At 39.4% G+C, this 22,639-nt stretch overlaps 1 long non-coding RNA gene across 1 annotated transcript in view; it reads right to left on the reverse strand.

Annotated features, from left to right (window-relative positions):
* LOC149523642 (uncharacterized) overlaps window positions 1–22,639 on the reverse strand; it is a 404,074-nt gene that overhangs the window by 298,703 nt on the left and 82,732 nt on the right. The window lies entirely within an intron of this gene.

Below are 22,639 nucleotides of genomic sequence, written 5' to 3' on the forward strand. Positions count from 1 at the left end.
CCCTGTGGCCTTAGAATCCATGAATCCAATTGACTTTCATGGAAAGAGTATTCGACCTAGAACAGTTACATGATGGATAGTAGATGAGTAATTACTCTGGGGTAAATTTTGCAGTAAATATTCAGTAAAAACTTTCATCCAGGAGAACCCAGAGTTTGCTTCTAACTTAGTAACATTGAAGCAGTTACACTAATCCCACATTGTGTCACACACTTCTATGCTCTACCAAAGAAAAAGGGAACAAGCTTTCAAATTTAGCACATTCTCTTCGAGCAGTTAGCTCTTGCTCAGAATTAGAACACTGTTTTCTTATAATCATTTCCAGTTTTTAATAAAATAACTGCAGCCATGAAAATTGTTTATACATTCGAAACTATTCCCATGCTTTCATTGTTTGCAGGAGAAAGGGGCCAGACACATTAAAGTCCGTCTTTGGATTCTGACTTCCTATCAGATCCTTGACACTATCAATATGATAAAGCTTTCAAAGACAAATCAGGGACAGCCCAGTCTTCTAATTTGCTAAGGCTAACTTCCTCCCTACTTCCCACATCTGCACCTGCTTGAATGTATTTGGTAGTTCATTGTTATATCGAGTTCAGACAGACATTTCTCTCATGTGACATTGTTGGATCTCAGTAAATTCAGATTTCTAAAAAATTAATTCCCAGTGGATGTTACAAACTTTCATTTCTCAGAGTCACCAGCTGCTAATTATTAGCCTTTTGTTAGGATTTGACATTTAAAGCTAAAGCCTCTGAGCCTCATTCATGGAAACTCTAAGTGCCTGCAGTCAGCTCACTGCAGGATCAGAGCCCAAACTTGTTAGCCAAAGAGTCACCTAATGCAAATATTATCCTTTAGGAGAACGAGAATAATGAACAAAGGAAGTAATGGAGAACCAAAGTCAGATAATATGCCTGGAATATTCATAGATGGGCAATATAGCAATAAATTGAGACAGGCAGAAATACTGTTTAAATAATTCATGTCTAATGTGTAGTTGAGATACAAAATTGATTGCAGAGCCCCTCCAGAGTACCATGAGGTGAATTACAGGAATAGCTTTGTTATCCAGGATACTGTGAGAATGGGGGTAGAGGGAGCTAGCTGGTCAAAAATTCTAGGTTAACTAGGTGTTACTGCCAGTTACCCATCCCTTGCCAGTCTAACTCCCCAAATGGCAGACAACTTTTTGAGGATTCCTCTGCTATCACTGGGCCATGTGCCTGCTTGCTCACTTACCGGTCCGCCCTCTCTCAGTGGCGGAGTAGTCACTGGGCCAAAGAGGTGTGCCCAGAGGACCCATTTGTCTATACCACCATTTTCTGATGACCATGATATCTAAGAACATCAGTGTCAGGAGTCAGTCTATTTACAGAATAGGGAAGGGACTAAGATAATCCTGGATAAGATAACTTCTTGAGCAAGCTGAAAGGTGCCATGGGTGACTGTGAAGATGATAGTTTCTGGGGAGTTGAGGGATTGATGTAGGGATAGTTCCAGGGAGACCTGCCAAAGAGGCATCTAATGCATATGATGGTTCTGCCAGTAGATTCCATGGGTAGTCATACTTCCTCGGTAACCTACTTCGTATATTTTCAAGTTTGCTAATACACCAGCTTATTTGAGGATTGAAGGATTGGGTGTACTCCTTTTTAAAACCAAATTATATACTCCATCCACAAGACATGAAAATGGACTGTGCTGAAATTCTCATTGCTATTAAAAATTAATGCATTTTGAGTTTGGGATTTGGTTGGATTTTGGGTGGGGATTTTTGCACTTTCTAGTTTTGTATAAGACGTTAAATACATACAATTATTTTTATTTAATGGTAGCCTTCTCACTGTGAAAGTTCCTACTATGTAACATTGATAAGTTGCTCTCGTGGGGCATTATTTCCAACAACCAATCACTGTTTCCAATGGAAAACAGTAGATTTCTTTAACAAATTCTAAAAAAAAAATCAGAAAACTTTAGATAAGAACTAGATACAGATACGCCCTTGTGAATTCAGTTCTCACTGAGCTTTATAACTTGTTAGCGTATCTGTCAGTGAAAGCTACACAGAGACTTACAGTGCAGTTACAGTGGTTTTATAACCACTTTAACTTTTGGTTTCAATGGTCATTCTCTTGTTAACACTAGCAAAAGTGAGAGGGGAATCAAACTAAATACTTCAGTTACTTATGACAAAAACTTCACAAAATAATAATCCAAAAAATTACATTATCCTGTTTGCCCTAGTTTCCGTTCCCAATTATATTTCAGTGTTGCCAACATTCACAAGATCCTTCTTACAGATATGCTTTATAATGCTATAATTTCTCATTAAGTTGCATTTCACATTGTCTGTAATAGCCTAAAGTACATACCTCCTATCCATCTTCCAGGTGTTATGCAGAGCACAATGCAGTTTATATATACACAGAGGCTACGTCTACATTGGCCCCTATTCCGTAATAGGGATGCTAATGTAGCACTTGGGAATAGGCAAATCCGCGGGGGATTTAAATATCCCCCGTGGGATTTGCGTTTTCATGGCTGCCGCTTTTTTCCGGCTTGTAGATAAGCCGGAGAAAAGCGCCAGTCTGGACCACTTGAAAGTGGGAATAAGAGATCCTCCGGAAAAGAGCTTATTTTCCGGAGGATCGCGTCCAGACTGGCACTTTTCTCCGGCTTATCTACAAGCCGGAAAAAAGCGACAGCCATGAAAATGCAAATCCCGCGGGGGATATTTAAATCCCCTGCGGATTTGCCTATTCCCAAGTGCTACATTAGCATCCCTATTACGGAATAGGGGCCAATGTAGACACAGCCAGATAGTCCTTGCTTTTGTTAACACAGCCTTGCTTTTGTTAACTGGTCAACTCTGATTTCCCCTCTCACCACTGAAGAACTTTATCAATCTCTTTGGATTGGCATTTAACACCATCAGCTATTTTTTCACCCCACATAGACTAACATGGCTTCCATCTGCATTTTCATTCTAAGAGGCCAGGGAGACACCTCATGGAAACTTCTGCTATTATTTCAGGGTTGCTCCTTCAGCTAATTAATTGAAGTCTTAAACAAGGTAGGAACAAGTAGGAGTCAGCTTTACTAGGGATACTTAAAAATCACTCAGTATAGTGTTAAGCCGTACAAGGTCTCATGTCCAATTGTCATGGTGTCAAACTCATTGTGAATTAGTCTCTCTCCAATCAAGGTAAGAGGCCTGATTCTCTTTCATTTACACTAGTTGTACACCACTGTTACTCCATTAACTTTAGTGCTGTTACTTCTCATCTGTGCCATTCTACATGACAGGAAAATAATTAAAGAATTTAAACATTATCAGTATGCCAATAGAGAGTATTAAATCGATATATTCTTCCTATCAAAAAGGATAATACAAAGGTATTACATTTTACAAGTTCAATGATCCTTACTTTTATATGGATGATACACCAACAAGAATAGCATAGAAAAATGTGTTGCTCTATTACAGTGCCTGATATAAATAACGACCAACATTTGTGTGACCATGGAATCATTACCAGAATCACTAATACAAAGATAGAACGGATGAGTTATACCTCTCCCCATATTATGTTTATGCATATTCAGTGTAGGATCAGAGGGACTTTGTAGGAACAAGCATGACTCCAGTATCCATATAATTCATGTCACATAGTAACTGGACACAAGATCAGTCTCTCTACTCACTAACTCTGTTTCTCCTCATCTCTACCACTTTCTCCTGCGTGTCTCTTTTAAGAGGAGATGTTTTCTTTAGACTGGTCTGTAAAATGCCCAGCACCATGGTGACATTATGCAACTACTATATAACAAAATGCCTACCACTTACAAAGTGTGAGATGTGGAGGCACAGAAGTAGTTATGGCTGAAGGAGTATATTAGCATTGCCTTCATTCTCTCCTCCAAATGTTGTTGTGGGTAAAGACACTGGTCCAATTTGGTCTCTTCTCTTTGGCTGAGTTCTTTCAACATTGTCCTATTTATGACAAACTTGTTCTTTTGCCATGCAGCCTTTAAGATTCTTCCCTAGTTTACTAAACATTAGTCTTCCAGAGAAGGCACTGCCCAGGACCTTAGTTCATCAGGGATTCACTGAGCTTGCTCTTGTGGAAGGGGCTGGCTGGAGAAGCTGTGTAATATTTAAAGCGTATTTTAAGACAATTTACTTCGACATTTTTAATAAATCCTGAAAACATGCCTTTTAATATATGAATTATTCAGCTTCCTTTTAAAGGAAAACAAACCCGTAATCTGGAGGTCTCAAGCTCTCCACAGGCCTTTCTTAATGCCATCTACTTGTTCATTAAATATTAGCCGATGTTGGCTGTTAATCACAAAATAGCTTCCCTCTCAGACATAATTTTAAGGGGCTGCCCTTTATAGTTATTAACATACCGATTTATTTAGTGCTAACACTTCCTTCTTCTGTAATTCAAGTATAATTAATGTGAATAGTGTAGCTGGAGTCTATATACCTTAGTTTGAGTCCCACTGTGGGGAAGGAGGGAAGGAGATCAATGGGAGAAACTCTCCTGTTGACTCCCCTTACTCTTCTCAACCTGGTGCAGTACCAGACTCAACAGAAGTACAATCAGCAGTTAATTTAGAGGGTCTTTATTAGATCTGCTAAATTGAGGCACCCCCCCCCCTCAGGAGATTGGCGATATGGGGAATCAATGTTCCGATAATTGTACACAAGGCCTCAGGGTAAAACTGCACAACCATTAAGCCCACTTGGAAACCTGGGCAATTTCTGCTAGAGTTAGCCTATGCTGGAGTGTGAGCTGTTACATGCTCTATACTGGAACTGGAGCTGGCTAGATTAGAGGTAGCTCAGGTATCTATTAGAGCTGCAATCACATCTAAATCAAACAATGAAGGAATTAATCTGCAAACATCTGTAAGATAAGATGATGAACAGAAACAGCCAGCATGGATATGTAAAGAACAAATCACGTCAAACCCATCAGATTGCTTTCTTTAATAGGATAATAAGTCTTATAGAGAAGAGGGAAGCGATGGATGTGGTATATCTAGACTTTGATAAAGCATTAGATACAGTCTTGTATGATTATCAATAACCTAGGGAAATAAAATCTAGATGGGACTACTACAAAGTGGGTGCATAATTGGCTGGATAACCACTCTTTGAACATAGAATACTAGGACTGGAAGGGATCTCGAGAGGTCATTGAGTCCAGTCCCCTGCCCTCATGGCAGGACCCAGTACTGTCTAGACCATCCCCGACAGACATTTATCTAACCTGCTCTTAAATATCTTCAGAGATGGAGACTCCACAACCACCCTAGGCAATTTATTCCAGTGTTTAACCACCTTGACAGTTAGGAAACTTGACAGTTAGGAACTTTTTCCTAATGTCCAACCTAAACTTCCCTTGCTGCAGTTTAAGCCCATTGCTTCTTGTTCTATCCTCAGAGGCCAGGAAGAACAAGTTCTCCTTCTTCCTTGTGACACCTTTTTAGATACCTGAAAACAGCTATCATGTCCCCTCTCAATCTTCTCTTTTCCAAACTGAACGAGCCCAATTCTTTCAGTCTTCCTTCATAGGTCATAGTCTCTAGATCTTTAGTCATTCTTGTTGCACCTTCTCCAATTTCTCCACATCTTTCTTGAAACATGGCACCCAGAACTGGACACAATACTCCAACTGAGGCCTAATCAGCTCAGAGTAGAGTGGAAGAATGACTTCTTGTGTCTTGTTCACAACACACCTGTTAACGCATCCTAGAATCATGTTGGCTTTTTTTGCAACAGCGTCATACTGTTGACTCATATTTAGCTTGTGGTCCACTATAACCCCTAGATCCCTTTCTGCTGTACTCCTTCCTAGACAGTCGCTTCCCATTCTGTAGATGTTAAACTGATTGTTCCTTCCTAAGTGGAGCACTTTTGTCCTTAAACTTTATCCTGTTTACCTCAGACCATTTCTCCAATTTGTCCAGATCATTTTGAATTATGTCCCTATCCTCCAAAGCAGTTGCAACTCCTCCAACCTTGGTATCATCTGCAAACTTAATAAGCGTATTCTCTATGCCATCACTCAAGTTCTTGATGAAGATATTAAACAGAACCAGTCCCAAAACATACCCCTGCAAAACCCCACTTGTTACTCCTTTCCAGCAGGATTGTGAACCGTTAATAACTATTCTCTGGGAATGGTTATCCAGCCAGTTATACACCCACATTATAGTAGCCCCATATAAGTTGTATTTGCCTAATTTATTGATAAGAGTATCATTCGAGGCCATATCAAATGCCTTACTAAAGTCGAGGTATACCACGGCCACCACTTCTCCCTTATCCACGAGACTCGTTATCCTATCAAAGAAAGCTATCAGATGGGTTTGACATGATTTGTTCTTTACAAATCCATTTTGGCTGATCCCTATCACCTTATTATCTTCCAAGTGTTTGCAGATGATTTCCTTAATTACTTGCTCCATTATCTTTCCTGGCACAGAAGTTAAACCGACTGGTCTGTAGTTTCCTGGCATAGTTGTTAATGATTCATGTTAGAAGGGCATAACAAGTGGGGTCCCGCAGGGGTCAGTTTTGGGACTGGTTCTGTTTAATATCTTCATCAAGAACTTGAGTGATGGCATAGAGAGTACGCTTATTAAGTTTGCAGATGATATCAACCTAGGAGGGGTTGCAAGTGCTTTGGAAGATTGGGTCATAATTCAAAATGAACTGGACAAACTGGAGAACTGGTCAGAGGAAAATAGGCTGAAGCTTAATAAAGGACAAAGTACTCCACTTAGGAAGCAGCAATCAGTTTCACATATACTGAATGGGAAATGACTATCTAGGAAATACTACAGAAAGGGATCTAGGGGTCATAGTGGACCACAAGTAAATGTAAATCAGTGTGACTGTTGCAAGAAAATGCAAACTTTATTCTGGGTTGCATTAACAGTAGTGTTATAAGCAAGACACAAGCAATATTACTTCTGCTCTGCTCTGCACTGGTTAGGCCTCAATTGGAGTATTGTGTCCAGTTCTGGGCTCCACATTTTAAGAAAGATTGGAGAAACTGGAGAGGGTCCAGCGAAGAGCAACAAAAATGGTTAAAGGTCTAGAAAACATGACCTATGAGGGAAGACTGAAAGAACGGGGTTTCTTTAGTTTGAAAAAGGAAGACAGAGGGGACATACAGTTTAAGTACCCAAAGGTGTTAAAAGGAGGAGGAAGAAAAATTGTTCTCCTTGACTTGTCATGATAGGACAAGAAGCTATGGACTTAAAATTGCAGGAAAGGATATTTAGGTTGGACATTAGGAAAAAGTTCTTAACTGTCAGGGTTTTTAAACACTGGAATAAATTGCTTACGGAGGTTATGAAATTTCCATCATTGGAGATAGATATTTGTCTAACCTGATCTTCTATCAGGGATGATCTAGATGGTCCTTGGTCTTTCCATGAGGACAGGAATCTGGACTTGATGACCTATCGAGGTCCCTTCCAGTTCTAGTATTCTATAATCTTCTGCTAGCACATTAGATAGGCCCTCAGGAGCTGCTCAGTATCTCCCAGATTGCTAAATTAATTTGCTGCTAGTGTTGGTGGATTCTCTGAAATGCTGACAATGTAGCATGAAAGAAAGTGTCTTATCTATAAGTTGTAATTATGTCTCCTGAACCAACCTTCCGAAAATGAGTCATTCACTAGGGCCATGTCTACAATTGGAAATTTGAACACTAAATTCAGCTTAACTACCAATTTTACAAAATTGAAAGATCGTGTCCATAGTATGGGGAAGCCTCAAAATTAGTCTGAGGCAGGCTTCATTAATGTGGACACACTACCTTGACTTAAAACCTCAGCAAGCACTGGGGAGTAATTAGTATGAATTACTCTGGAGAGTAGTTTCTTCAAAATAGTGGCACTGGCGCATGCACACTACCACTATTTGGAAATAACAATTTTGGAATAAAAGTTATTCCCTGAGGAAAACAGGAGTACAGATTTTAAAATAAGTAGCCCATTATTTTGAAATAACGGGCTTGGTAGTGTGGATGCTCCACTTATAATTTTGACTTAAGGGGGGTTATTTCAAAATAACACCCTAACTGAAGACAAGGGAGGTGATAAGAGAACATAATTTGGAACATTAATATTTAATATTTCAATTTTATTTTTCCATTGTCTCACTCCTCCTGAAACAGCTGGGACAAAAGTGATTTTTACCATTTTTCAGTGAGACTATTGGTCTCTTGCATTACATCTGTTCAAAGCAGCAGTAGATAAATCTCTTTGTCAGGAAGACACACTCAAACTTCCAGGGACAAAACTGATATTTGCCTCATGGGTTAATAGCATTAATAATTGCCATTTTGATACGTCTGAAAATGTAAGAACCCTGCTCAAACAAGAGAGTCAAACCTTTAAAAATGACTGTGATAAATTTTCAAGAACAATGAAAATTGTCATTCGGCCAGCTTGATAAATTGTAGCCCCAACTGGCAAAGCCATTTGCCTTGCAGTAAGCACAAAAAGACAGATCTTTGCTGAATGCAAACTAAATGCTTGCACCTTTCACAGCTGGTTTAGCTTGTGAACACACACACACACACACACACCTCGGATGGTTATGCCAAAAAAAATGGTTTCACAACTAACTGCTTTTCTCAGTTAAAAGGAAACTTTCATAACAGGAAGTAGTTTTGAAGAGACCCCTAAGCTGTCTGTGGGATCATGATCTAAAAATGGCATGCACAAATGACAAGAAACATTTATTGTTCATCTAAAATATTTATGCACTATCAATGTATCTATAATCATTTGGGTAGGAAAATATTGCAGAGTCTCCTTAGCACACATGTGCAAACACCTTCCCGCATGGGATATAGTTAACACTTCTGATCACTTTGCCCATTATATGGTCTTCCTTGATTAATGTTTCTAAAATTCCAAATCCCTTAGTGCTTCGAAGATAGCTCCCTTTTTAGAAAAATTTGACTTGTCAGAGAAACATTGACTCTTCTTCTGTATGTGGATTTGCCTCTCCCTCCTCCCCCCCCCCAAAAATAATCACTCTTGCCTGCAGCCACTTTTGCAAATGACTCTGCACTTAAAAATGTGTAGAATCTCAAGTCTGACATCTCGTTACCTCATGGTGCTAGAAATGGAAGCTTTATTCTTTCAGAAAAGGGATGATCCTAATGGAAAACACCCACTCACTTTTGGCCCTTGAGATTTTAGGCAGTAAAGGGCCTAGTAAGTATAAAATCGCTATTTTAAGGCAGGTCTAGAGGCTTTTATAGTTCCCTGATCACTGTACAGATGGACTCAGATACTAAAATTTGCTTTATATGCAGAAGTACTAGAACAAGAGGTTTTAAAGCTTCTTAAAACATGACTAAAATGGCCTGTAGCATATGGGGACGTATGGATTGATTCTTTTTCAATAAACATTGATTTGCAATTTACAATTGTGACTCATGAGTTGCTTTCAGCCTACATTCAAATGTGACAAAACATTCACCATTAAGCCAAAGCACACCATCACTGAGGGTTTTGTGTTGCTGCTCATCAGTATAGTATCCTTGTGTATTTTACACACAAAAAGACGAGCAATAGCAAAGGCTGCCATGTACACCAATCTCTAACATTTCTCCCTTATGAAGTAGCATATGACTTAGAATCTTGTGTGTATATGGATGTATCTGATCATAAAAGAAAGCATCATTTCATATGCACAAAAGGGGCCAAATTAAGGTTGCACAAGAAACTTCCTGACTGGAGTTCTAGATTTGTAAAGTTATTGGGCTTTTAACAGTATTTTTGGTGAGTAATTTCCTAGGTTTTTTTAAAAAGCAAATTGAAACACTTCCCACACAGAATTTCCATCATATGGACACACGTGTGGTCACGAACAGGGATAAAATCTTGACATCCACCACATACCTCTACCACTGAGCTCATCAAGTAAAAACAGCAATGTCATACTCTATGTGGACCAGCACTTGGCAGAGAATTTAGCTGTTAAGCTCTGGCAAGTCTTTACTATGTATAAACTCAGTTTTCCAAGGCTTACACCTTGGAACAATTCTTGTGTTTTTTCACCAAGACATCTCTGACAATTGCCACCCCCTGTTAGATTTCACCTCCCTTCTCCATAACATGGAGAAAACTGACTCTCTTGTAAGGCAGATAAAGTATTTTTCACTAGCCTCATTCTCAGAAAGAGTTGAATCACCTTGTGTGAAATTTTCCAAATTAATTTAGCTTGAGGCCGTTGCCAAGCATGGAATATTTTAGACAATTAAATTTTGGTAAAGTTATAAGGCACTAAAAACAGCGTCTTACAGTGAGAAATGTATGGCAACTTTAATAGATAGTGTTACCAATTGCTGCCTATAATTATATAGCTATACAGACACGCGCGCGGATACTTAGCAATCACTTAGCACCTTTTGTGTAAAAAGGCCTTATTCGTCTTAGATGACTATTTTTTTTATATATCCTTGGTAAGTATTATATTCCTAATCTTACTGATGGCAGAGACCTTAAATGATGTGATTGAGGCAATAAGTCATCAGTGTCAGAGCCAGGACTAGAACTGTGGAGTTCTTAGCTTCTAGACCTCTGCTTTAACCACTACACAGCACCTCACTTTCCCTCTGTAGAGTGGGAGGATATTGCATATTTCGCATGCAAACACAAATGTGCATAGTTCAAAGAGAAAGCCAGAAAGTGACAAAAGTCATACCAAAAGAGGGAGAAGGGGAACACACCATTGGTGTCCCTTGATTTCTTAGCAACATTAACAATTCTTTTAGAGATTTGTCTTACAAGCTTAGTGTCACCAGGAGGGCAAAAATGAAAAAGAAACGTAGTCTGAACAATATTCTCCTCTATAAAAATAGATGTATTGATCACTCAAAGACTACCTTAGCCTTTGATAATCTCCAAAAATAAAAGAATGACATTTCATAACAGTTAGCTTTGTACTTATGTGGATATGAAACCAGCTTCTGTGGGAAGTGGTTTCTTTGAAAAAATACAAAGTATATTAATAGAGGAACTTGGAGCAATTTTGTGATTCTGAAATTGAGACATAGTGAAGGAAAATACTGAGCAAGATTGAATATATTGTCTGTCATTTATGCACGGTTATGTTATCCTGAGATAAATATCCCAAATAGTCTATCGTTTCATAGGTAACACCAACAGAAGTATCTTTATGAATATTGATCTATAAAAATCAACTTCATGTCCTAGAACTTCCTTCCTACAATACATTAATGATGTAACCATTGCCTTGCCATTATTTTTGTCAAGATAGTTAAACTAATTTTATAGCAACATCTGTTGCAGACAGCAGCAAAATCCAAGTCAAAAGACGACACTTTAATTACCACATTTTATAAGGCTGTCACCTAAAAAAAAAATAGAAATCTTGTAACTTGGGTTGGTTGTTGCCACAACTTTCTGTTTAAAATGAATGCAGACACTCAATATTTTGATACGCTGTAGTGGGGAGCACAGTATACTTCAGAGAGAAGAAAAACAGTATAGAAGAATGGTTTTCCATTCTGGAAATTTAGTTTTTACCCATGTTGATTTTCTTTTCATTTCCACAAGAAAGGCTGCTCATTCAGTTTCCCCATATAATGGTATTTTATATTTCCACAACAGCATTCGTAACAGGTGGCATTCCTCTTATTGTACACAAGGGTGCACTCCTCAATTGAAAGTGGGATAAGCAACCTGAGGATATTCTCCCTTTTTCAAAAACAAGGTAATATGAATAAAAAGATTGTGTTAAATGACAAGGCACAGGTTTTATGTACATTTCATCGCAGGACAATAACCCAATTTGGAAGCAAACTGATTATGACTTATATTACATATACATATGTATTATTCCTTTTAAATTGCGTTGGTAACCTACCCCTTAATTTTAATGGTGCACACAGTTCATAAATTCAAAGTCAAGGGTGTTTGACAAGGTAGTATATGAGATTAAAGGATAATGGTAAAACTAATAAGGTAACAAACATTTCAATCAGAAAGTTTACTTATGAAATCCAACATCAGTCTGGAAAATACTGTAGCTCATGAGGAGATTTATATATTTTCTATCAGGTGATAATCATTAATCATACTTTTTTTGGCACAACTGAAGATTGAAGATCAATTAAAGATTAGTTCCAGAAAAAGTTATCATGAGAGAAATTTTGCTATTTGAAAAACATACAGAGCATCTAGATGGAAGAGTTAGATAAAGAGGAAAAGACACACTGTGGACTTATCTTTATGGTGAGTTACTGGCAAGACAGGATGTGAATCTATAGTACGCCAGTTCACCACACAGTTACTTGCTATGTGGATGCTGCTACAGCACAGTGAGTCCCAGAGAGATTAGCCCTGTAATCAGTAGACAAACTGACATAGGTGTAAAAATACAGACATTGGAAAGATATATTTCCATAAGAGCACATAACAGAATATTAGTAGTGGCTTGTCTTGGCATCTCAAATATAAACAGAATTAATTTACCATAGCTGTCCACAGTGCAAGTTAAATGGTTATTGTGACAGAGGTCCCCTGCTGGAGGCTACACAGTCATCCCACATCCTGCCCCAGGAAAGGAGCAGTGAAGGTGGGTCCTCCAAATTGGCCTAGAAAGTCTACAGAGAGGCAGCCAATCAAAGAGGTTTAGTTAAAAGGAATTGCATGGACTTAGCAGGTCATTGTCTAGCTGGGTCCTCAGGACCACAGGAGTGCAAGAGATAACCAGAAGTTTAGTTCTCTATTTTGCTTTCTGAATCGAGATAGGGTTACTGGTCTCAGATCCATGGAGGTTCTGGATGATAGGGAAGAGACCCAGTGGATAAAACCTTAGGAAAAACAGTAGCAACTAATTGATGGAGTTAAATGGGGCATTGCATGCATGCAGCTCAAAGGGTCTGTGGTTTGGGACCCTAGAATAGGGGCTAAGAAGGGCATAAGATGCTTTATTAAAACCCAAGAAAAGAGCTGGAGGTTAAACAGACTCAGAGATGGGCCTAAAGATGCTGGAGAAGGCCAATCACTTGTTGAAACTTTGCTACCCCAAAATGCCATTGAACTAAAGGGGTCACCCAGCTAGCACGTTAGCAGTGAGAACAAATGAAGACAGTTTCTCAAGGAAGAAAGCCCCGGAGGGAAATGCTCTAGAAAAGAGCAGGGACAGACTGAAAGCTAGTCCCAAATGGGTTGAGAACTGACATCAGACAGAGCTCAAGACACTCACAAGGGGACAGTGATATGCCTTGTTGGATCTTTGTTACCCCAGAAGGGGTTCATCCATTGTTGATTATCTGACTTAACTGGACAACTGAGCCACTGAAGAACTTCCTGACAAGGTCAACATGTTACAGGGGACACTGGGGTGGGGGAAGAAAACTACAGTACCACCCAGCCAACAAGAGGCATTCACAAGAGGGCTCACTAGAAAACAAGAATTCAGTTCCCTGAAAAATAGAAGTTTCACATCTTGTTTTTATTCCACATCGGAATAAATATGAATCTTTTGAAATTTTTCATAGAAAATAAAGAGGATACTCAAAAACCCAGTGGCTAGGGCCTTCAACTTATTTGTGACACCCCGATTCAAATTTCTGCTCTGCCGGATTTGGAGCAGGCCCTTAAACTTCATCCCTGAAGAGTTCTCTAACCACTGGACTAATAACTATTGTAAAGTGGTTCTATTATTTTGAGTAGAAATTCCATCCTGGGCCTGAGAAGTGTGTGGAAATAGAACATGGTTCCACAGAATAAGCACAAAATAGTTTATTATAAGCAGTAGTTGCGATAAGAATATTGTGATTACAAATGAGGGGGGAGGTAATCCGTTACTGTGGGTGGAAAGACAGACTGAATGCAAACTTTCTCCATGATGACATGGCCTGCCTTGACAATGCCTGCTTTAACCCCTTTTCTCTCCACTCTGCTCATGAGGAAGTGGGTTGTGCCCACAAAAGCTCATGATACACACACATATATGTATATGCTAGTCTAAGGTGCTACAGGACTACTCATTTTTTAAAGTTACAGTCTAACACAGCTACCCCTCTGAGTGCTTTAACATAGTTTGAATCAGATTTCCATTATTCAAATAGCAGTCAGAGCATGAAAAAAATGCTGAATATTGTCGGTTTAGAGACCTTGACTGATTAAGGTAGCCAAAGGCAAGCTACAGAAAACCTTGTGTAGAAGCAACTCCACAGACTATGTGATGTCTTAAGCAGCATATACTAATTGGGCGAAGTCCATATGGATGTAACAAAGTGGTCCGTTGGTTGTCTTAGAAAGAGATTACAAATACCACTTCTAGTTGAAGTCCTACAGTAAATCCTACTTGGAATAATAAAAAGTATAAAAATTAATTACAATCACGTTTTTCCAGTTATGTGCTAATTAAATAGCCTGTAAAAAGTACACAAGCATTTCACTGGAGGAATCTGATCCAAGCAATATTAAATTTATTAAAAATTGTATACTAATAGGAGTATTCAAGTCCTATTAGTGTAACCCAATCTTACAAATTACCTTCTTTAATTATTTGAAATAAATATGTTAAGAATAAAGTATTAAAATGAGAATATAGACTTTTAAAAAACATATACATCACTAGGTAACACACAATTAAGATTTTAACTGTCTCAGAGAAATAAGGGCAGGGATACTAAAAACAGTTTCCTCACTCTTAAAAAAAAAGTCTTAGTGATGTTTGATCTATTGCTATAAGTATCTACCATTAATGGATTTCCAAGGCATTTTGTTTTTATATTTTATGACTGTGTCATGATAAAAGTAATGTACATGGATTTTCTATTTCTCAATTACAAAAATATCAATATTACATCTTTTGCATTTCATATCTAAAGCTAAAATCTTCCACCCTTGCTCAAGATGTGTAGCACCTTACTCCATGGGCAAAAAACAGGTCTATGGATGAAATGGGCTGCTATTCAAAATCTGAGTAAGGGAGGCAGAGTCTGGCCCTAACATTCTTCCCTGCTGGATTTTCTCCAAAGAGGAGTGAGCCATAGAATATAATGTTCACAAAGCAAATAACTTAACTTTCTCTTAGACTGCCCAATTTTAAATTCTCATCACTAGATATAATTTACAAATCGGACATCTGCAATCACAAAGGGGCACCTCCATGAGTTGCAGTATAAATGCTGTTTTCAGAGCTCTGTGTCAGGCTAATACAATTGAGTTTTTTTATATTTGGTTTAGCTTTGTCTCCTTTACAAGATCTCTACATGGGAAAGTGGTGAAATGGACAAGATGAACAAAGCCTGGTTCACTACAGACACTCTTCTCTAGTTAAAGAGTGGCTCCACATCTACAACTTGTAAAAGATTTGTAGGAACTGAAAACTAATGTTTCACACACATACCTGCAGAACAAGAGATACCACTTGATATAATGAAACTGCCTGCTGTGTTGACCTGAAGGAGTTCTACATGAGATCCAAAGTTTCTCTTTCAGCATAAGTTGCCCGCCCTCCCCCACCAAAAAAAATTTACTTTGCCCACCATTTCTCTCTGCTTGTCAGAAAGGCTGTGTTTAGGCTGTGTCTAGATTGGCAAGTTTTTCCGCAAATCATCTGCTTTTGCGGAAAAACTTGCCAGCTGTCTACACTGGCCGCTTGAATTTCTGGAAAAGCACTGACAATCTCATGTAAGATTGTCAGTGCTTTTCCAGAAATACTATGCTGCTCCCGTTTGGGCAAAAGTCTTTTTCCGAAAGACTTTTGCGCAAAAGGGCTAGTGTAGACAGCACAGTACTGTTTTCCGCAAAAAAGCCCCGATCGCGAAAATGGCAATCGGGGCTTTTTTGCGGAAAACCGCGTCTAGATTGGCCATGGACGCTTTTCCTCAAAAAGCGCTTTTCCGGAAAAGCATCCTGCCAATCTAGACGTGCTTTTCCGAAAATGCTTTTAACAGAAAAGTTTTCCGTTAAAAGCATTTTTGGAAAATCATGCCAGTATAGACATAGCCATAATGTTTAAAATCAATAGCACAGACTGAAAATTTGTGAACAATACTGCCATTGTCAGCTGGCAAGAATGAAAGGACCATAAAAGATAAGCAGGTCATTGCAGATAATATCTCATTAAAGGTAATAGGGAATTGCAGATTAGTCTGTATGATTTTGAAATCATAGCTAGAGATGAGAATTTAAAATTGGATAGGACTAAGAGAAGGTTGATAAAGGTGATACCCACTGACACACTTGGTTTCTGTCAAATGAATACCTTAATCAGCCTCTAATCCCCTTCACCAAGATTATCAATTTAGAATTTTTCATCTAAAAGTCATCGCATGCTATCCAACACAAGTGCAAGAAGAGAGTTGCTCATTTGCAAAAATGTTAAGTCTAGTCCAGAAACAGTTATGAGAACTGCACACACACACGCAGTCCTGAGAATGCCCTGTTATAAGAGAAGCTTTACAGCTAGTAGGTAAAAGAACAACACTTAGATACTATATCTAAGGGTTTTTTTTAATACCATCTGTTATGCTAAGACAGATAGTTAGAAAACACAATTTTTATGCAAATGTTTACAAACATTGCAGACCCCCGTAGTAGTGGTGATAGTCTTACTGTTTGGTAACCAGAAATGGCATCTTTGAACACTGTTTTCCTTTCCTTCACAATACATTTAAATCTCATCTCATATCAATGATACATCTTTGCTCTAGTCTCAAGTCATTTTTGCTCTAGTCTCAAGTCATTTCCAATTTAAGCATTGGCAGTCTTCTCACTTTCTTTGGGCATATTTCATTAGAGGAAACAACTTCATCTGAAAACATGTTAATCCAAATCTAGATATTAATTGGATAAGATGCTATATTAAATTATTGGAACTACTCTAAAAGACTTTGAATAAGAGGTAGAATAAGAAAAGAATTTACGTTCCTTTTAAAAGTGCATACAAGATTTAGTAACATTAATGGTAGTCTCACAACTATTACCTCAAAGAAAAGACAGGACTATGCAGCACTTTAAGGACTAACAAGATGGTTTATTAGGTGATGAGCTTTCGTGGGCCAGACCCACTTCTTCAGATCTGGCCCACAAAAGTTCATCACATAATAAACCATTTTGTTAGTCTTTAAAGTGCTGCATAGTCCTGTCTTTTGTTTCAGCAAGACCAGACTAACACAGCTACATCTCTATAACTATTCTCAGACATTTAGCTGAAAGTATAGGTGCTAGTTCCTGTGTGTGTCAGATGACCCTACCATAAATAAGAATTAAGAACTATGCACTATAGTTGACCTAAGCAGAGAAGTCCCATTGAGGTGAACAAGATGTACAAAGAAAGGAGAAGGGTTTACTATAGATAGACACGGGTTTAAGAAAAGGCATATAGTTAAAATCCAATAACAATGACATATGTCCTTAAAATTAGGGAGTGCAAAATAAGTCACAAAACTAAGATTACACATTTTTTTTAATAATTTCAAATAGTAAATACATTGAAATTAAAGAAAATACTTCATAAGGGTACATATATAAATAGTTTTGTTAATAAAAAGGAGAGATAAGAACCATGTTATAGACATGAGTAGCATATGCCTGATAGACTCCTGCAAGATGCTTGTAACTAACAATCTATGATAAACAACTGATTCAGCATTTATTCAATTGACCTTTGGCAGACTTTTTATAAGTGTAAGCTTAATATAAATTGTAATGGAAATGAAATCAGTAAACAAACATTATTATTGTGAACTATTTTAAAGGGGATTAGATAAGAGTCTGAGGGGGACAGCTTGTTTGTATGCAATATTTTTGTATACTTGGTTCTGGCACTGACCAACTGCCTGTGGAGTATCAGGTCCAACAGGATGCTTTTATTATTAATTATTATTATTATTATTATTAAGGATTGTATCTGGAGTCTTGCATGAAGAATCATCCTATCATGTTGACAAAGAATATTTCCCAGCTGTCCAGTTTCTTTTTATCAGTTTGAGTTCATGTTGCTGGATATCTTCAGTTAGTGATTACACTTGTTCTTGTAAATTTCTTCTGGGACTGTCACTTTGGTGAATACAGTCTATTGGTTTGAAAGACTCCTGTCTTGCTGTGATTAAACGAAGAGTAAAAAGTCACTCCTGGGAGGTAGAGGTGAGATTCAGTAGCCTTTCAAGCATGACAAATACAATGGATGGGACTTCTACACAACATAATTTCTGTGAATCCTTACAAGGAGAAAGCTGTGTATTAGCTTCTCTTTACACACACACACACACACACACACACACACACACACACACACACACCCACACACACACACACACACACACCCTTTATAGCTTTTCTTCATGAAGGTACTACATATTTCCCTAAAACGTGCTGTCTGTAAAGTAGCTTTATCAGTAAACATTCTTACATCAACAACTCAGCACTTTCCAGATTTCTACAGTGTGTCTCATTCCTAATCTTAAATCTCAGAATGCCCTTTCTATAAGAGACAGTAATAACACTGAGGTAATTCAGTAGAAGGCCTGCCATACTGATTATGAGAATAAAGGTGATTCAGGACTAAGCACAGAGGTGATGATGTATTAGTTACACATTATTAAATGGGCAAGGGGAGTCTACATTGGTATGATTTACATGCAAAAGCACATATCTTCTTATAAGGGATGTAAGGGAGTAGTCAACTGTGCTTATTGAGTAGTTGGGTAGTCTATATCAGAGGCAGCAGGGGAGGGAGGGAGAAGAGAAGGAGCTGGTGCTGAGGGGAACCAGCTTAAAAGCTGGCTCCCCCCAGCATCATCTTCACAATTCCATCCTTCTCTCTCCTCCCACAATGCTGCCTCTATCAGAGGCAGCCACCAGGGGGGCGGGGAAGGGAAGAGAGGGAGGGTCTGGTGTTGTGAAGCAGTATAATTGGGACCCCCTTAGGCACAGGGGCTGCTGCCATGAAGCAGCCACTGTCCACAGAGTTCTGGCTACGGACAGGAGCTGCTTCATGGCAACAGTCCCTGTGCGTAGGAGGACCCGACTCCCCATTGGGACCCTTGTGCACAAGGGCTGCTGATGGCTGGGCAGTCCAACACCTACTACATCTTAAATTGCAGAGCTGCAGTGGGGTTTGGTCCTGCACCCGGCACAAGCCAGGACTGAGCCAAACTGCCTATCAACTAATTGAGTAGTTGATAGAATTTTTATTGGCGACTTGATTAAATAGCCACCTCTTAACATCTCTACCTTTCTTCCATCCTCAATATATTACCGAATGAACTAGACTCTCATTTGACCTCCTGATATGAAACTTATGACACCTTTTACATCTCCTCTGAATTTGGGTCAAGAAGGTTCAGGCCCAAGTGAGAGACAATGGAGAAAACTTTAGACTTGGTCTTGAAATGTTTAAGCAGGGACAGTGCTTGGACAGAATGGAGCCACAGGCAGAATGAGCAATAAGCGATAATGAGATTAGCTGTACTGTATTGCAAAGGTACAAACAGCACATGAATTTGACGTTTTCTGCAATTAAGTTTTAAAATCAAATCTTGAAGAATGACGACTGTTTTTATTGGCTGTCTTCAGTCCAAATAGCCACAATCTCTGATGAGACTGTAAACTTTTCAGTAGACCACTTCCTTTGGCTTGAGAACATTTTAAATGGTGTGTGTGATGGAGCGTGAGACGCAGCAACCATAGCACCTCCCAAGCCCTGCACTCGCTGGCAGTGGGAGGATGCTCTTGTTGGCGAAAGTGCGCCTTCCCACCAGCTGTGCATGGCGTGCTCCAATGCTGCCCCCGGGGCTAACAGGGAGACGCGGGCCAGGGCCAGAACATGGTGGGGGTGGACCTGGAGGACACCGGACACAGCGTGGGCAATTTAAAACAGGGCTGCGCTGTGTAGCAAGGGAGGCAAGCTGGGGAGCTGAGGGTGGTGGAAGAGCTTCAGGCCAAGGAGGGGATGGAGCCGGCCAGGAGAAAAACCCTGCAGGAACACCGAGGCACAGCAGTGCTCATGACCGAGGGAAGCAAGAGACCCAGGACAAGGTAGAGGAGCTGATAGCTACCAGTGGGTTGGTGAGTTACGGGGTGCTCCCCCACCAACCGGGCAAGGAGACTTCCTTAGGGTCCTGGGTCGGGACCTGGAGCGAGGGAGGACCCCTTGCCCTCCATCAGCATGTAGAATTTTTGTGGAAGACATATAGAATTGTGATTGGGCATAGTGGACTCAAGACTTAATGGGGGGCAGTGGGGAGACCAGGGGAGACCCTGGGAAGGTGGCAGTAGGGAGAAGGAGCACTGAGGGAAACAGGGGTCAGAGAGGGTAAACGGGAAGACATGAACAACAACTGACCTGGATGATGATGCAGGTGTAAATCTGAGGGGAAACTAGGAGTGAATGGGAGCTTACAGCATGAACGAGAGGGGGCTTATAGCAAGATGCAAGGCTCATGACGTAACAGTCCCAGCAATTCCATCCTTATGCAAGCAAACTTTCCATAGAGATCAGTGAGAGAGTGTATTGCCTGAATAAACACATTTAGATTGGGCTCAAAGTTCCTAGTCACTTGTTACTACTAGTAATCCATTATATATGGTGCAGGGATCCAACATTCCTCATTCGGCTTTCAATAATTAACTCCATAGTCCTCCATAAATAAATTTCCTTCTTAAGAATAAAGAATATTTCCAAACTAGAACTTCATTGCAGATTAAAATATATAGTTGATTCAGTAAAGTCAAGTCACAGGTAGGTGAAAGTCATCCATGTGTTAATGGCCTTTTAGACTTCAAGTGTATTAATTTGCTTTTACAGGAAACTCTTGCCATTCATGGTAAATGCATTCATGGAACCACCATGAATGGTGACATTCACAAATACTAGGAGCCACAACTCCTGGCCCCTGCGGTGAGCTCCCCATGGCTCCTAAACTTACCATGTGGCTGAGAGCCACAGAGAATTTACCTTCAGAAGGGGGGGGGGGAGAGAAATGTCTGGAACCATGGGGAACTCACTCTGGCTCTCAGCAGTTGTGAGGAGTTCCTTGCAGCTCCTGGCAGGCCAGGCCAGGCCAGGCCACTTCCATGAATATGCAGAACCACCTATAGTGATTCCATGAATCACGAGCATTTCCTGTATTAGTTTTCTAGCACCAATAGATTGCAGATACTTTCAGAAGCCAGCACAGCCGTGAATGAATCAAAAGCTTGCTACCACACAAATATACAAAGATACTCTAAATTCACTAGTATGCAGACATGACAGTAAAGGGGATGTGCCCTGGTACACAGCTACAGCAAGAACTGGCTAAAAGTCAGCAGGGAGCTATTTAAAGAGCTGGCAGGGACCCAGGTTGTGATAGGACAGTACCTATATAAAAATTTTAAGTTCCTTTCACCCCCTTCTAGTATATGGGAAGGAGAATAAAGAGAGCACGCCCACAGACTTTTTGCATAAGAAGAAAGGTTAATAATGAATTTTTAGACAGTATTTTGAATAATTATGTTTGGACAAAAATTACTACATAACCTACACAGGAGGAGGGGCCAAAAATATTCTTTTAAGGGCTTGATCTTGTGGAAAGGAAAGTCAAAGTTAAGCCACCTGAGAAATGGGTCCAAATATTTGAAGGTGACCAGCGATTTGGGGTGTCTCCAATTTGGGACACTTTGAAAATCAGACACCTTTATATCTAAAGAGTGGTGTGGTAAATATTTTCCAAAAAAATCAGGTCTTTTGACACACAAAGCTGGGCAAGCAAATACTGAGATAATCACTTTAGGAAATATAGGAATTCAGACTTTGTGCTTTATTCTAAACTCCTAATATAGGCAAGTCTTCCTGGACCTTGAATGGAAGCTTTATTTTCATTAGAAGTATGGAACTAGGTTTCCATGAACAATTAGGATTAGTTTTCTTCTAAATGCTATTCGCTGCTCTCTGTTGTATTTGGTTACTGTTTGTATTACACATTTACATTCTCTCAAAGCGCAAAGGACCATAGAGTCACATCATATTAACCAGTAACTCCACACCTAGAAGTCATTGATCTTCCACCATGTTTTGCAGTCTTCACACAACCTGAAGAATGCCCAGCCACATTTGCTTCAGTTAGCAATATCAGTGAACCACACACACAGGGCAACCTCCACTGAAATCTAGCACCAATCTCTGCAAAAGATGTTTCAGCAATCTTCCTCCCTTCACCTAATCCACATGTATTGCAAATTCAAATTTTCATTGTCTGATCATTGTGATAATCTGGTATCACTCTAGTTATGCTGTAAATTCAGGCAATTACACTACTAGATTTCAAAGCAGATAGAGGAACTGTGGAGCAAATATTCAAAGATCTAAACCCAGCTTGTTTCATAAACAAAAGTCAGTAATATTAAACAAAGTCCATGCCAACCGTGGAGCATGAGGCTCTCATATGGGACAAAATTAGCATAGTTGTACTGTCAAAGACTTCCCAACACTTGTGATTTTTAGCATCAGTTTCATGATACTTGATGTTTTTCCTCACACTCCCAATCACTGGAAATAGAATCTCGGCTTTCATTATAAAATCTTTGTAGCCCAGACGACTGTGGAGAAAAGCTTGAA

The sequence above is a fragment of the Pelodiscus sinensis genome, chromosome 13, assembly GCF_052426305.1.
Source record: "Pelodiscus sinensis isolate ZL-2025 chromosome 13, ASM5242630v1, whole genome shotgun sequence".
Taxonomy (NCBI): Eukaryota; Metazoa; Chordata; order Testudines; family Trionychidae; genus Pelodiscus; species Pelodiscus sinensis.